The sequence below is a fragment of the Dendrobates tinctorius genome, unplaced genomic scaffold (genome assembly GCF_039654945.1).
Source record: "Dendrobates tinctorius isolate UK_male_01 unplaced genomic scaffold, ASM3965494v1 ptg000209l, whole genome shotgun sequence".
Classification (NCBI taxonomy): domain Eukaryota; kingdom Metazoa; phylum Chordata; class Amphibia; order Anura; family Dendrobatidae; genus Dendrobates; species Dendrobates tinctorius.
The window spans coordinates 10,620,358-10,636,862 of record NW_027361876.1 but is presented as its reverse complement, the minus strand read 5'-3'; positions in this window follow the sequence as shown (position 1 = coordinate 10,636,862).

Below are 16,505 nucleotides of genomic sequence, written 5' to 3'. Positions count from 1 at the left end.
AGTTTTTCTTACTTGCCTTCGAATTTGGGCCTGTGAGTCGTCTATTTTTAGTGGTACGTCTTTCCCTTGTACGTCCTCTACGTCAGTTCTGAAGTCTCCTCCTACTTCTCCATCTTGTTCCACGTCTGCAAGGTCACCTTCAATAACTGCTGCTACTTGTAACTGTTTCTCCACATTACAGTGAATCTCGGGAATATCACTATCCTCTACACAATCATTTTTAGATTTCTCTGACACAGATCTATGAAATATATCTACCATCTGTAGAATATTTTTTAATCTCTCTCTTTCTCTATTGAAAAACTTAGAATCTAACCTTTGATTCTCGAGTTCACACTCGGCATATAAACTTAACCATAAAACTTCTGAATTAGAATTGTCTACAGACTTAAATTTCAATTTACTCTGCTTAGCAAGACAATTAATGACATCCATTTTATCTTACCTTGAAATGTCTCAGCTTGTTCCTTTGATGGACAACGCTGGGCTCTTGTCTTCACACGTCTTGGCTTCAGCACGTCTGGCACTTTGGCACTTGTAGTACTTCTCAATCTATCTGGCAATTCTTACTTCTAGGTTCTGTGTGATTCTTGTAAGTAGTGGAATTTCCGATAACTTGCACATATGATTTGACATTAGCAAAGTCCAATCCCCCTTGTGGGCAAGTTGAGGGAAATCCGCAAAAAAGTACAAAAATCCAGATCTGGCTGGCTCTCCAATGTAAAATAATGCTTATCCTGTAAAATACTCAGGACTAGTTACCAGATAAAAATATAGTGGTTTATTTGGATTCTTCCATCAAAGAAAGGTTATTACAGAAAAACAGGTGAATAAAAATAGGTGAAAGATTGTCCATCAGTTCATAGCAAAGCAACGTGTATTCTTCTTTCTCTCCGGGATCTCACATGGCAAATGGCGTCTGTCTCTCAGTTCGGCTTCTTCGTAGTAAAGTAACATACCAGCTGTTATGTCATGTCATGGCCCAGAACAGATGACATCTTTGTGTCTGTCTCTCATGATGGTGAGGGAAGAAGAGCGACCTCTACAGTTAGCCATGAATTATATACGTCTCCTAAAGCACGTGGTCTCTACATATATGGAGCTGTCTTTCTACCATGAGCAAAGCTTAAAAATAGCCTATGTCGTGTAAGCTAAAGCAATGTACAGAACTGAGTCTTATAAGAAATTAACGGATTATTAATATTTAACAGAGGCCCACTGATATCTGAGCGCTATGTCACAGGCTCGATGGCACAGCTGTGACAAAAGTGACGAGAGGATAAGGGAGATTTTGAATTTCTGCAGACACTTGTGGACACTGGACACTTTTGGATTGTGTGAGGGCCACTGATATCTGAGCGCTATGTCACAGGCTCGATGGCACAGCTGTGACAAAAGTGACGAGAGGATAAGGGAGATTTTGAATTTCTGCACACACTTGTGGACACTGGACACTTTTGGATTGTGTGAGACCCAATGAATATCTGAGCGCTATGTGACAGGCTCGATGGCACAGCTGTGACCAAAGTGACTAGAGGATAAGGGAGATTTTGAATTTCTGCACACACTTGTGGACACTGGACACTTTTGGATTGTGTGAGGCCCAATGAATATCTGAGAGCTATGTGACAGGCTCGATGGCACAGCTGTGACCAAAGTGACTAGAGGATAAGGGAGATTTTGAATTTCTGCACACACTTGTGGACACTGGACACTTTTGGATTGTGTGAGGCCCAATGAATATCTGAGCGCTATGTGACAGGCTCGATGGCACAGCTGTGACCAAAGTGACTAGAGGATAAGGGAGATTTTGAATTTCTGCAGACACTTGTGGACACTGGACACTTTTGGATTGTGTGAGGCCCACTGATATCTGAGCGCTATGTCACAGGCTCGATGGCACAGCTGTGACAAAAGTGACGAGAGGATAAGGGAGATTTTGAATTTCTGCACACACTTGTGGACACTGGACACTTTTGGATTGTGTGAGACCCAATGAATATCTGAGCGCTATGCGACAGGCTCGATGGCACAGCTGTGACCAAAGTGACTAGAGGATAAGGGAGATTTTGAATTTCTGCACACACTTGTGGACACTGGACACTTTTGGATTGTGTGAGGCCCAATGAATATCTGAGCGCTATGTGACAGGCTCGATGGCACAGCTGTGACCAAAGTGACTAGAGGATAAGGGAGATTTTGAATTTCTGCACACACTTGTGGACACTGGACACTTTTGGATTGTGTGAGGCCCAATGAATATCTGAGCGCTATGTGACAGGCTCGATGGCACAGCTGTGACCAAAGTGACTAGAGGATAAGGGAGATTTTGAATTTCTGCAGACACTTGTGGACACTGGACACTTTTGGATTGTGTGAGGGCCACTGATATCTGAGCGCTATGTCACAGGCTCGATGGCACAGCTGTGACAAAAGTGACGAGAGGATAAGGGAGATTTTGAATTTCTGCAGACACTTGTGGACACTGGACACTTTTGGATTGTGTGAGGCCCACTGATATCTGAGCGCTATGTCACAGGCTTGATGGCACAGCTGTGACAAAAGTGACTAGAGGATAAGGGAGATTGGATTGCTTTTAAAAATGCAGTTTGCAGAGCAGTGGGTAAATAGCAATTCCAGCCTGTCAGGAAGCCTTAAAAGGCAGCCCAACAACCAACACCACTGATACACCACAATATAGCCTCCCCTTGCACTGCACACACAGTGACTGGTGTGTTGTGCAGGCCAAATCGCTAGCAGCAGAAGCAGTTTTTTTTTCTTCTCAGCAGGACAAAAAAAAAATTGGGATTGCTTTTAAAAAAGCAGTTTGCGGAGCAGTGGGTAAACAGCAATGCAGGAATGTCAGGAAGCCTTAGAAGGCAGCCCAACAACCAACACCACTGATACACCACTATATAGCCTCCCCTTGCACTGCACACACTGTGACTGGTGTGTTGTACAGGCCAAATCGCTAGCAGCAGAAGCAGTTTTTTTTTCTTCTCAGCAGGACAAAAAAAAAAAAATTGGGATTGCTTTTAAAAAAGCAGTTTGCGGAGCAGTGGGTAAACAGCAATGCAGGAATGTCAGGAAGCCTTAGAAGGCAGCCAAACAACCAACACCACTGATACACCACTATATAGCCTCCCCTTGCACTGCACACACAGTGACTGGTGTGTTGTGCAGGCCAAATCGCTAGCAGCAGAAGCAGTTTTTTTGTCTTCTTCCCTGCCTAACGCTCTCCCTACAGAATCAGCAGCAACCTCTCCCTATACTGAGATCGGCAGAAGTAAGATGGCGGTCGGCGTGCACGCCCTTTTATACCCCCTGTGACGCCCACCAAAGCAAGCCAATCACTTGCATGCCCTTCTGAAAGATGGTGGTGACCCCTGCCTATGTCATCACAATGCCCACAGTGTCCGTGGATCCTGATTGGCTGAAAAAGAGCGCAAAACAAACTTTTGAAACGCGACTTTGGCGCGTAAGTCGCCGACCTCGTGGCCGACCTCATCCTAGGGTCGGGTTTCGTTTCATGAAACCTGACTTTGCCAAAAGTCGGCGACTTTTGAAATTTTTCGACCCGTTTCGCTCAACTCTAATCAGGACAACAACTGATATGTCTCATGACTATATGATTTGTGAATATTGAATACCGCCGTTTATTTAATAATAAGGACATTTATTAAGATTTGGTCTTTAAGTGGATATATGTGAGGCTATTATGCCCTTTCAGTTGATAAAAAATCATGCTAATATAGACCTGTTTGTAAATGTATAATTCATGAGATTAATATCTTGCAATAAAAAGCGGGATATACTGTGTATAAATCTTCTGGTAGCAGGATATATCTTGTCTAACAACCTGATAAAATATACAAGGTCGATTGGTCCTTTTAATAGAATAGGCGGTATAGCACAGGTTGCTATTTTACTTTCACTTTTTCTGGGCACAAGCACTTTTTTGCACTATTTGGCACCTTAATGATATTTTAAATATAATGATAAATGTTAAGTTTTAATTTTCCAATTTCATGTGGACATCCAGGACGTCGGTTCAAAGGCTTATTGGAATGCGTGTAACTTTGGGACAGGCCAGGCCTTGCATTCAATGCATAAGAAACATTATGGGAGTACCAAATGAATAATGGGAACTTTGTTTTCATGTGGACATCCAGGACTTTGTTTCAAAGGGTTATTGGGGTGCCTATAACTTTGGGTAGGCCAGACCTTACATTCAAAACATAAGCAAACAGTATGGGAGTACCAAATGAATAATGGGAACTTTGTTTTCATGTGGACATCCAGGACTTTGTTTCAAAGGGTTATTGGGGTGCCTATAACTTTGGGTAGGCCAGACCTTACATTCAAAACATAAGCAAACAGTATGGGAGTACCAAATGAATAATGGGAACTTTGGTTTCATGTGGACATCCAGAATGTGTGTTTCAAGGCTTATTGTGGTGCGTGTAAGTTTTGTGCAGAGCAGTCCTTGCATTCAATGCATAAGCAAACAGTATGGGAGTACAAAATTAATAATGGGAACTTTGCTTGCATGTGGCCATCCAGGACATCAGTTCGAAGGCTTATTGGGGTGCGTGTAACCTTGGTGTAGGGCAGGCCTTGCATTCAATGCATAAGCAAACAGTATGGGAGTACCAAATGAATAATGGGAACTTTGGTTTCATGTGGACATCAAGGACGTTGGTTCAAAGGGTTATTGGGGTGCATGTAACTTTGGGTATGGCAGGCCTTGCATTCAATGCATAAGCAAACAGTATGGGAGTACCAAATGAATAATGAGAACTTTGTTTTCATGTGGCCATCCAGTACCTCAGTTCAAAGGCTTATTGGGGTACATGTAACTTTGGTGCAGGGCAGGCCTTGCATTCAATGCATAAGCAAACAGTATGGGAGTACCAAATGAATAATGGGAACTTTGGTTTCATGTGGACATCAAGGACGTTGGTTCAAAGGCTTATTGGGTTACGTGTAACTTTGGTGCAGGGTAGGCCTTGCATTCAATGCATAAGCAAACAGTATGGGATTACAAAATTAATAATGGGAACTCTGGTTGCATGTGGCCATCCAGGATGCCGGTTCAAAGGGTTATAGGGGTGCGTGTTACTTTGGGGCAGGGCAGGCCTTGCATTCAATGCATAGGCAAACAGTATGGGAGTAAAAAATGAATAATGGGAATTTTGGTTGCATGTGACCATCCAGGACGTCAGTTCAATGGGTTATTGAGGTGCATCCAAAATTTGGAACGCCCTGCCACTCACTACATACACAATAACAGTATGAGACCCACTGCTTTATAATGGGAACAACAAAGCATAGCTGGTCAATGGCTGTCTAAGAATGCTGAGGGTTGACTGCTGGCCCTATAAAAATAGGCTATGTGACTTTCAGAGTCCCTTTTTCATAAATGAAACAGGATGTGTCTGATTATGTATCACACACCACATGGCCAGATAAGGTTGTAAAATGTTCAAATGACATTTCCCAGTGAATGCATTTCTCTTGGTTGAAAGCAATGCTACAGTTGAAAAATGTATCAAAACTGCTACATGTGAACACAGCCAAGTGGTGGAGGAACATTTTTGTTATGGGTTATTTATTTTACTTTACATACAAATCATTACCCTGGAAAGGATGTTCCTTAACATATTTCCCAGGAAAACCCATTTTGTTTTTGTTTTTGTATGTTTTAGTGTGCTCTTGTAAAACACTCTGACAACATCGTTCACAGCAGTGACCTAGGAGTCAGATATGCTTCCAGGGGTCTTCCCCATGATGTTCCCATATTATTTGAACACTGTTTTCATCAATTTCTGATGTTTTTGTACCCTAAAAAGACCCCAAGGGGGGGTCGCGGCAAAAAGCTCAGGTTTCCCATAGACTTACATTGGGCTCGTTGCTCGGGTCGAGCACCCGAGCATTCCAATTTGCTCGACCCGAGCAATGAGCACCCAAGCATTTTAGGGCTCGCTCATCACTAATGTTCAGTAAATGCACTCATTGCTTGGTCGGGGCTCCTTTTGCATCAATACGGTGTGGTAAGGAGGCGATCAGAACTGCTGAGGTGTTGTGGAAGCCCAGGTTGCTGTGATAGCAGCCTTCAGCTCGAATGTATTTTTGGGTCTAGTGCCTCTCATCTACTTCTTGACAATACCCAGCAGATTCTCTATGGAATTAAGGTCAGGCGAGTTTGCTGGCCAATCAAGCACAGTGATACTGTTGTTTCCAAATCAGGTATTGGCACATTTGGCAGTTCTGAACAGGTGCCAAGTCCTGCTGGAGAATGAATTTTCTATCTCCTAAAAGCTTGCTGTCAGAGGGAAGCATGAAATGCTCTAACATTTCCTGGTAGATGGCTGCGCTGGCTTCGGTCTTGATAAAACACAGTGAACCTACACCAGCAGATGACATGACTCCCCAAACCATCACTGATTGTGGAAACTTCACACCAGACCTCAAGCAGCTTGGATTGTATGCCTCTCCAGTCTTACTGCAGACTCTGGGAACATGATTTTCAAATGAAATGCAACATTTACTTTCATCTGAAAGCAACACCTTGGACCACTGAGCAACAGTCCAGTTCTTTTTCTCCGAGGCCCAGGTAAGATGCTTCTGGCATTGTCTATTGGTCACGAGTGGCTTGACTCAAGGAATGTTACACTTGTAGCCCGTGTCCTGGACATGTTTGTGTGTGGTGGTTCTTGAAGCATTGACTGCAGCAGCAGTCCACCACTTGTGAATCTCCCCCAAAATTTTGAATGACCTTTTCTTAACAATCCTTTCATGGCAGCAGTTATCTGTGTTGCTTGTACACCTTTTTCTACTACCTTTTTTCCTTTTAACTTTCCATTAATATGCTTGGATACAGCGCTCTGTGAACAGCCAGCTTCTTTAGCAGTAGTCTCCAAGGTTTCTGACCTTGAGAGCCACATTCAGCTTAGAGAGAGGGTCGATAACCACATTCAGCTCCCACTCCCTTCAAAGTAGTGCCAACCAAAGCCCCCATTACAGGTATAATGATAACCAAAAGTTTTCCACAGAAATCACTCCAAAGCAGTACACTGAGATCCATGTGTTCCTGCAGTACCCCCATTCAGTATTCTCCCATCAAGGACTCCCAACACACTGTCGCATCCAGCTTTGAGCACCTCCTCTAACAGGTAGTACCATCCTCCAGCGTACCATACCTAAAACCTCTCTAAACCCCTAAGACCAGTATATGTGCATCCAGATCTGCTCTACTGTGCAAGGCCACTCACAAAATTCACCATTTTGAGATGTACTCTTCATACATGTTTGTTAGACCAGGAGCTAATGCACCAAGTTGGCAGACAGCCGCGAGCCACAATTCATGGGACCGTGAGCCACATGTGGCTCTCGAGCTACAGGTTGGGGATCCCTGTTCTATAGCAATGACCTTTTGTGGCTTACCCTCCTCGTGGAGTGTGTCAATGACTGCCATCTGGACATATGTCCAGTCAGCTTTCTTCTCCATGAATGTGCGGCTACTGAAACAGACTAAGGGACCTTTTTAAATTCTCTTAGGAAGCATTTGCAGGTGTTTTTTGCTAATTATTCTAATTTACCGAGATAATGATTTTTGGGTTTTCATTGGCTACTCATCAACATTAAGAGAAATGAACACTTGAAATAGACCACTGTTTGTAATTACTGTATATAATATGAGTTTCACTTTTTGCACTGAAGAACTGAAATAAATTAATGTTTTGATGATATTCTAATTATGTGAGACGCACCTGTACATATATCTAAGATGATTTTACAGGTATGCCTTTAAAAATTATATACCGTATATACTCGTGTATAAGCCAACCCCCCTAATTTTGCCACAAAAAACTGGGAAAACTTATTGACTCGCGTATAAGCCTAGGGTGGAAAATGCAGCAGCTACTGGTAAACTTCAAAAGTAAAAATAGATACCAATTAAAAGTAAAATTAATTGAGACATCAGTAGGTTAAATGTTTTTGAATATCCATATTGAATCAGGAGTGCCATATAATGCTCCATACAGTTCATGATGGCCCCATAAGATGCTCCATACAAAATACACCCCATATAATGCTGCTCAAAGGTTAATAATGACCCCATAAGATGCTCCATACACAATACACCCCATATAATGCTGCACAAAGGTTAATAATGGCCCCATAAGATGTTCTATAGAATAATATACCCCATACGCTGCTTCATAATGGTTATGGCCCCATAAAATGCTCCATAAATTATGCCCCATAATATGCTCTATAGATTATGCCCCCATAAGATGCTCCATAGATTATGCCCACATAAGATGCTCCATAGATTATGCCCCATAAGATGCTCCATAGATTATGCCCCCATATGCCGCTGCTGCTGCAAATAAAAAAAATGACATACTCACCTCTCGCCACTGGGGGCCAGGTTCCGGTGTCCTGAGCAGGTGGCTCAGGGCCCTAGCACCTGTGATATTCACCTGTCCCCAGTCCATTGCTGCACCCACTCTGTCTTCTGGGTCCTCTGTCAGTGATGTCCAGGCAGCAGAGGACGCAGCGCGCACTAACTACGTCACTGTGCCCTCTGCTGCCTGAACGTCACTGACAGAGGACGTGGAGGACAGAGCTGTGTGCAGCGATGGACTGGGGACAGGCGAATATTGCATATACTTACTCCCTCCTGGCACGGTCTCTTCAGCCCCTGCATCTCCGGCAGCTCTTCCTTCCTTCAACGGTCACATGGTACCGCTCATTAAATTCATGAATATGCGCATATTAATGATTTTAATGAGTGGTACCTTGTGACCGCTGGAGGAAGGCGTGGGAGAAGCAGGGGGCTGCAGAGACGTGCCGGGGGGTAAGTATGATCTCTGACACCCCCGCTACCCCTCCCCCGCCAACCCCTGGTATATGACTCTCGTATAAGCCAAGAGGGGGACTTTCAGCCCAAAAAAATGGGCTGAAAATCTAGGCTTATACGCGAGTATATATGATAATAGGGCATCAGACTCACCATTGAAAAATTAGTAGCGAGTGTCATGATACCTCTGCTCAGTGTGTCTGGGATTCTTTGATGCACAGCTCTGTCATCCTATCCTGTGCTGGGGCATGCTCAGCTGTTGGTGTTTTGATTGACAGCTCGGTTGGCCTACCTGACTGGAAGGTGCAGATATTTCCACAGGTGCTCCATGTTCTTGGTAATTGCCCTGCTATTTAGGTGAGCTGTCTGGCTCAGATCCTTGCTAGTCAAAACCTTGTTCTAAGCTTATGCTCTCTGGTGTATTTGCCTGTACCCTATGCTGTAAGTTCTGATCTTCCTCTGCTGCTGACCTTTGGACCATGCTCAGACTACCCGTTTGTTATTGCCTCTTTGCATCTGATATTCTGTTGCTGACTTTTAGACCATGTTCAGACTACCCATTTGTTATTGCCCCTTTGCATCTGGTATTCTGTTGCTGATCTTTGGTCCGTGTTCAGACTACCCATTTGTAATTGCCCATTTGCATCTGATATTCTATCTCTGACCTTTGGACTGTGTTCAGTCTAACCGTTTGTTATTGCCTCTTTGCTTATCCGCTATTTCTCTGGCATTCTGGCCCTGGCATGTGATCTGACTTGAGACTTCATTTTCTCCCTTCGTTTACTACGTGATCTTTTGGTATTGACCCCGGAACATCTAACTGTGCTGATTCATGGCCTAGCTGTGGGTTGTGACTAGCATCACAGTGAGATTCCGATCATAACCCTGTCGATATGGCCGAGGACAGGCTCGGACTAGTCCATAGGGGAAAAAGGGAATCCCTCAGTGGGCCCTTGTGAAGATATGGGCCCCCAACCCATTTATATGGGCAGTATTTGGTATAATTCACTTGATTTACTCTATATATAAAAAAGCATCATATCATCCATCACTCATTAACCAAACTACCCAGTTATCTATCATATAGAAGTGTGGCGCCCTACGTTTTTACCGCCACAAAAGAGTTAAATATGTACTGTTTTGCATGTGCTTTGTGAGCAATGTGAGTTATGCTTTCTCTGCTAGAGACCACAACACACACACAATTAACCTCACTCCCTTACTTGTCTGAAGCTTAGAGCTTTGCAGACATACCCTAACTGGGAAGGGGAGGAGTCGTGAGTTGTTCTTTCAGTGGAGAGATGGAGAACGCTCTTGGAAGCCATGCCATGTGCTCCTCCCAGGACTAAAGCTAAGAAGCATCAAGGAATCAGCCCTTAGGCCATCCATGCTTTCAGAGCAGGGTGGTAAGCTGAGAGACTGTGTGAGTTTATACAACCAACCGTGGAGTGTTTTCCCCAGGAAGACAGCAGCAAACTAAGATGAGTGAGGATTGTGCAAGAAAGAACGTGAGCTTCACACAGGATCCAAGCTGCAAATTGCCAAAGGAGGAAAACACAGTGAGTAGTGGCTATACTGGAAAGCTTTAGACTCTGGGAAGCCTTGGTCCCAGAAGGGATTAGAATAGCAGGAAGCTTACACCAAGTCACAGCAGAGTGAAGGATAACTCCCATTCTGCAGAGCAGACTGTAACCAGGTGAGAGTTGTAATAACTCCTCTGAACTGCATCTGAACTACAGTAAATGGTAAAGTGACTTCCCTTGTCTCCTGCCTTATTACTCCATGCCTTCTACTTCCATCACAACCTCTGGGGGCCAGCCCTGGTTGGAGAGGGTTAAACATCTGCACTGCCATCACCATCTACTCCCCCAGGGATCATCTGCAGTGCTGGCTATACTACAGTCGAACATTCCAACTGGTGTCACGAATCACTCCATAAACTTTATCCCTAATCAATACTCCCCTTTTACATGACCGCCTGGGGCCATGGACCGGGTCACTGCCACTGTGACACATCCCTTTAAGACGACCGGCCCAGTACCGAGTATCCCACGGCCTCTGGGACGCATCATTTTGGCATCACGAGCAGGATTTCATGCGTGCCTAAATTCCTACAGGAGCAATGACCTGCAGCAACTGAAGCGGTGAGTCGCACCCCTGCAAGGGTTAACTAGGGGGGAAGATGTCTAATCGCAGCGACGCTCAGGGTGCAGCAGCTGCAGATCCCATATTGCCTCTCACCATGCCTTATATACCTGGTGCGACATGGCTGCCACAGTACAATGGTGAATCGCACACCTTAAGTGACTTCAAAGGGAAGCTGCACAGCATGTTTGAAATTTACCCTATGTCAGAGGAGCAGAAAGTCAGTATACTTATATGTCAGCTCAGTGGTGCTGCCCAGAGAGAAGTTAAATCTTTGCCAGCAACAGATAAAAAGACTGTAAAAGACATTTTTGCTAAGCTAAAGGATATTTTTGATACCCGTACTGCTTCAGAAATAAAGATGCAATTCTTCAGCTGCAGACAGAAATCGCAGGACACTATTAGAGACTATGCCTTAAACCTGCAGTAGGTGCTGCGGGCTATTAAACAAATTGATCCAGACAGTGTAAGAGATGAGAACAAAATGCTGAAAGAGCAGTTCATTGAGGGTCTTTTGTCTGATTCCAGTAAGGCACAACTGCACATGATGTCATTGCAGAACCCTGACATGGACTTTGTTCAGTTTAAGGACAGATCCATCCGTATTTTAAGAGAATCTACCTATGTCTGCACTGAACCAGTTAAACTTCCATCAGTTACATACCATCAGGGGGCAGTATCCTCACCCAAGATGCCTGCAGTACAGCATGTTCAGATTCCAGTTGATGATTCTACAGCAGATTTACGACTGCAAGTACAGGAACTGACTAAAAATATGGCTGCTCTTTGTAAAACTGTTCAGACTCTCCAGACTTGTTCCACCACGGAGAGGATCCAACTAGCATCAAGCCCGGATGATCTCCCATGGCGATGGCCAAAGAGGATGCCACAACATCAGCGACGACTGACTCAAACCGGCAGGAGAACAACGGACCGATTTGACTCTTCTGGAAGACCCATCTGCAGACGGTGCCATAAGGTTGATCATATTGAAAGGGAATGTTCTTTAAATTGGTGACCCCTGGGGTCGAAGACCAACCCCCAGGAGTAAGACAATCTGGTCCAACTAACTGGAGAAACAGGTATGTTGGAGGATGTCCACTTATCCCCGTGGTAGTGGACACTGGATCACAGGTAACCACAATGCCTCACACACTGTACCAGAGATATTGGACTGATGCTGATTTCACCCAACTTCCTGATTGTGACTTGTCACTAATAGCAAGTAATGGTCAACCTCTGACACAGGTGGGGTACAAGGAGCTGAAACTCCTAAACCCTTCATTCAATTTTAATGTGGACACCCTCAAATGAAAGCTGAAAGTCTGATCTTCAACTGCATCTGAATTGTTTTGTTTAAAATTCATTGTGGTCATATCTAGAACCAAAATTAGAAAAGTGTTGTCTCTGTACAAATATATATGGAGCACTATTTGGCCTCATCTAAATTTACCATGAACACGGACAACAATCCGTTATCCCATCTGGAGACCGCCAGGCTCGGCGCCTTGGAACAAAGATGAATGGCTCGGTTGTCCAATTATGAGTTCGTCATTAAATACCGAGCTGGCACTAAAAAATGCAGATGCCTTGTCCCGTATGCCAAATGCTCCTGATCCAGCAGAAGGTCTAGAAGACCTGGAAGAAATAGAGATGCTAGCATTCCACCACCACGGTGTCTCCCAAGACTCTAACCACGTGACAGGGAGAAGTCTTGCCATTCATGAAGTTTCCCTTAATCCATTACCTCACCATGGTTGGGCAGAGACGCAGAGCAGTGACCCGGCTATATGTATAGTCAAAGAACTCCTTGGAGAAGCAGATTCTTCTCCAGCTCCTCATGCGCCTGCAGATGTCCAGCAGTTGTGGAAAGAGAGAAAGAAGCTGTTCCTTTATGAAGGCAAGTTGATCCGAAGAGCTATTAACCCACGTACACATGAACTGATATGGCAGATCGTGGTCCCCAAAAAAGATGTGCCTATGGTTTTGGAAGCTTACCACAATCAAGCGGGACACTCTGGTTGGAAAAAGTTGGAAGTAGTCATCCGTGACGGCTTCTTCCGGACAGGTATGAGACGGTCCATTGAACAGTGGTGTAGGGAATGCGGCCCATGTAATCTTAGAAGAAAGAATTCTGCCAATCAAAGGGCCCCCTTGAAGCCCATCATCAATGGGAGTCCTAACTCTAGAAACCATATCCAGCCAATTGGACACAGATTGGAATACAGAAAGACAATTGCAGTATCAAAAAGTTCAGCAATGTGTAGAAGAAAGTCTTTCTCAAGCTAGGCAAAAACAGGAAAGGAACTTTTATAGACATGCTGTAGCAACCCCCTTACCAACAGGTGAACAAGTGCAGAAGAAAAAAAGAAGAAACCACAAGTTAGATGACCAATGGGATGCTCAGCCTTACACTTTTCAACCATCTAGCTATGACAACAGTAAAGTGTGTACCATCTCCAAAGACGGCGGAAAAACGTGTTCCACCGTATCCAGAAACAATCTGAAAGTATGTCCAGCACAATTGCGTGAAAGAGTTGAGACTAAGGAGATAAGACTGATACCAAGATTCGCACTGTTCTAGGTGAATTCCTTAGTTCTTGGCTACAAGTTAACAACGCAGTAATTGTTCCAGTGATGGTGTTCCCACAAAGGTCTTTACCAGAGTGACCAAATTGTTCCGGAAGCGATGAGTCATTAATGCCAACCAGTAACGCTTTGCATGTGGAAGAATCAGAAAATTTGCTCACAGTCAGTAGTGAACCTATTGTACCCATGGTACGTTCAAAGATTTGTAGGAAGCTGCCTAGTATTCCTATCTTGTGCAGATCACAGCTTAGCACACAGGGCCAAACCCCTTCTCGCTATAGAAATGATTAGTAAAATAGTCTAAGATTAATAAGTTAGTTTTCAGTTGTACTTATATTGAACTTTGCTTTAGGTAATGTTACTAAAAATGTTAAAGAAATTGTGTCCACATGGACTAATGTGAGATTTCAGTAGTTAATATGCCTTTTTATACTACAAGAACTCTTGTAAAGACTCATAAACTTGAGAAGAAAAACTCATTCATCGTGTCTTGGCAGGAACCCATCTAAAACAGCCAGTGCAGTGAATTTCATATTATGGTCTGTGTGCCCTGCAGCTGCAATCAGGGACGATCCAACCAATCAGAAGTGGTTTTGGGCTGTAATCCACGACTCAACTCAGGTTAAGTGTTGTTATTTTGTTATATGCTTATGTTTCTTGTGTAGCCCGAGGACATGCTATCTTTAACTAGGGGGGAATGTGGTGCCCTACATCTTTACCGCCACAAAAGGGTTAAATATGTACTGTTTTGCATGTGTTTTGTGAGCAATGGGAGTTATGCTTTCTCTGCTAGAGACCACAGCACACACACACACAATTAACCTCACTCCTGTTGTGAGCTCATTTTCTCGTTCACCTTTGATGTCCGATGAACTCCCTCTGCTGGTGAAAGAAGGTGGTCAAACTGATTTGGATGGGAGAGACCTGTCACCTGAACAGGTGGATTGCGATTGGACATCAGGAATCTCTGAGTGGATATAAGGCAGCCGACCCCCTGTAGGGTTGCTGGTGATTTCTCTGCTCTGAGCTCTGGCCTCCACTTCAGTTCCTGTCTTCTAAAGCTAAGTTTTTGCTCTGTTATTGTTCCATGAGATTTTGTCTGATTTACTAAGGCTAGTTTCACACTTGCTTTTTTTTGCAGCGCGTTTTTCCCGCAAAAAAACGCATTGAAAAAACGCATACAAAAGCATACAACTGCTGCGTTTTTTTCAAGCATTTTTATGAGCATGCATGAAAAAAACGCAGCGTTTTTATGCGTTTGTATGCGTTTTTAGTGCGTTTTTACCGCGTTTGCGTTTTTTTCCAACATTAGGTGGCCCCTCACACTAACCCAAACCATGACTTTACTAACCCTAACCCTGACCCTAACCCTAACCCTAACCCTGACCCTAACCCTAACCCTAACCCTGACCCTAACCCTTAACCAAACCATACTTAACCCTAACCCAAACCCTAACTAACCCTAACCCTGACCTTAACCCTGACCCTAACCCTAACCCTAACCCTGACCCTAACCCTAACCCTAACCCTGACCCTAACCCTAACCCTAACCCTAACCCTGACCCTAACCCTAACCCTGACCCTAACCCTAACCCTAACCCTGACCCTAACCCTAACCCTGACCCTAACCCTTAACCAAACCATACTTAACCCTAACCCAAACCCTAAACCCTAACTAACCCTAACCCTGACCTTAACCCTGACCCTAACCCTAACCCTAACCCTGACCCTAACCCTAACCCTAACCCTGACCCTAACCCTTAACCAAACCATACTTAACCCTAACCCTGACCCTAACCCTAACCCTGACCCTAACCCTTAACCAAACCATACTTAACCCTAACCCTGACCCTAACCCTAACCCTGACCCTAACCCTTAACCAAACCATACTTAACCCTAACCCTGACCCTAACCCCAACCCTAACCCTGACCCTGACCCTAACCCTAACCCTAAACCCCCTTAACTAACCCTAACTCTAACCCAAACCCCTAAATTCCATGGTTAACAAAAAAAAACGCATGTGCAAAAAAACGCATACATGAGCATGCCAGTGCGCATGTATGCGCATCCATAGGCTATAATGGCCATTTTTAGCGCAAAACGTGCGCATGCGCTTTTTTGCAGGGCCAAAAAATGCAACATGCTGCGTCTGGAAAATACAAACGCACACCCCAAAAAAACGCAGCGCATGAAAATCGCATACGTGTGCTTACCAGCGCGCAGGTATGCGCACCCATGTTAAATATAGGGGAAAAAACGCATGCGCACATATGCGTTTTTTTCCAGCGCAAAAAAACGCAAATGTGAAACCAGCCTTAGTCTTGTGTTCAGCTGCCCCGGCCGGGGCTTTACTGAATTTCCATTTTGTCCCTGATCGGTTTAATCTCTTTTGCTCTGTCTTCAGAATATATCGGAGTCCTGATATAGGGATTTTGAAGTCTAGTGACTTCAGGGCCGTTTTTCCTATCAGACGTGTTGGAACATTTTTGGTAGGGTTTTTGCGAATTGCAGCCAGCATCTTTTCTGTCCTGTCCTATCTAGTTAGTTTGGCCCCATCATTTGCTCTGCCTGTCTTTCTGTCTGTGTTTGTGTTTTCATCTGTTTTCACCGACAATACATGTTGGGGGCTGTCTATTGCTTTGGGGTCTGCTCTGGGGCAGTTTAGATTTCCCCTTTCTTTAGGCTTATGTAGCTCACCGGCTGTGACGAGGCATCTAGGACCACCGTAGGAACGCTCCACGGCTACTGTTAGCTGTTGTGAATAGGATCAGGGGTCTGCAATCCGCTAGCTACCAACCTCTCCGGTTTTCTGGACTTAGCTTGTATTTTTGTTTTTTCCTCCTCCGGTGACTCATTGATAACACACTCCCTTACTTGTCTGAAGCTTAGAGCTTTGCAGA